The 1,128-nt window shown below is 45.5% G+C and overlaps 1 protein-coding gene across 1 annotated transcript in view; it reads right to left on the minus strand.

The window, feature by feature from the left end:
* CLRN2 (clarin 2) overlaps window positions 1-1,128 on the minus strand; it is an 11,335-nt gene that overhangs the window by 4,124 nt on the left and 6,083 nt on the right. The gene's annotated exons all lie outside the window — the stretch shown is intronic.

Here is a 1,128-nt window from a genome sequence, read left to right on the forward strand (position 1 = left end):
GCCGGAGCTGCCTTCAAAGCCTTCGCTGCTCCGGCTGGAGCCGCCTTCAGTCTTCACTTTACCGCTTCACGCCTACATATGCAAATTAACTGCCATCTTTGTTGGCGGTTAATTTGCATATCTCGCTGATTAGCCAATGGGAAGCGTAGCGAAGGTATGGTCAATTACCATGTTTGTCTATTATTAGATAGGACTAGTAGCCCTGCGCATGAATCCGTGTGCCAGTAGCTCGCTGCTGCCCTCCTGTAGCTCTCCGCCTGCTGTCCTGCCCTCCTGTAGCTCCCCCTGTCCTCTCCCTCCTCCCCCTTCTTCTTCCCCTCTCATTGGCTTGCTGCCCTGTCCCCTCCTGTAGCTATCTGTTGCCCATTTGTAGCTCGCTGACCCACCCTCCTGCTGATCCGTGATCCGGTCCTTACGCGGTCGGTCATTACATAACAACAATTTGCATATTACATCTTTATTATATAGGATTATTGATTTCAGAGAGGAAGGGAGAGGGAGATAGAAACATCAATGATGAGAGAGAATTAAGTCCACAATCTGGGCATGTGTCCTGACCAGGAATTGAACCATGATCTCCTGGTTCATGGGTCAATGCTCAAGCACTGAGCCACACTGGTGGGGCAGAAGGCATCTCTTTGGCAAAAGAGGTTGGCAAGAGAGTCAGTAAAAGAGGGACGATTGCAAAGCTTGAATATGTGTTAAGAGAGTTGCTTTCATTAAATAAGGATTGGTCTCAGGCATATGTGTGAAGAGGGTAGCAGGATGTAGCCGAGTAAAGCCTAGATCTGGCACCCAAAGATCTGGGTTCAAATCTCAGCTTTGCTCATTTGCCACAACTGTCAAATAGGATCCTCTAAACCAGTGGTTCTCAACCTTCCTAATGCCGCGACCCTTTAATACAGTTCCTCATGTTGTGGTGACCCCCAACCATAAAATTATTTTTGTTGCTACTTCATAACTGTAATTTTGCTACTGTTATGAATCGTAATGTAAATATCTGATATGCAGGATGTATTTTCATTGTTACAAATTGAACATAATTAAAGCATAGTGATTAATCACAAAAACAATATGTAATTATATATGTGTTTTCCGATGGTCTTAGGCGACCCCTGTGAAAGGGTC

The sequence above is a fragment of the Myotis brandtii genome, unplaced genomic scaffold (genome assembly GCF_000412655.1).
Source record: "Myotis brandtii unplaced genomic scaffold, ASM41265v1 scaffold547, whole genome shotgun sequence".
In the NCBI taxonomy this organism is placed as follows: Eukaryota; Metazoa; Chordata; class Mammalia; order Chiroptera; family Vespertilionidae; genus Myotis; species Myotis brandtii.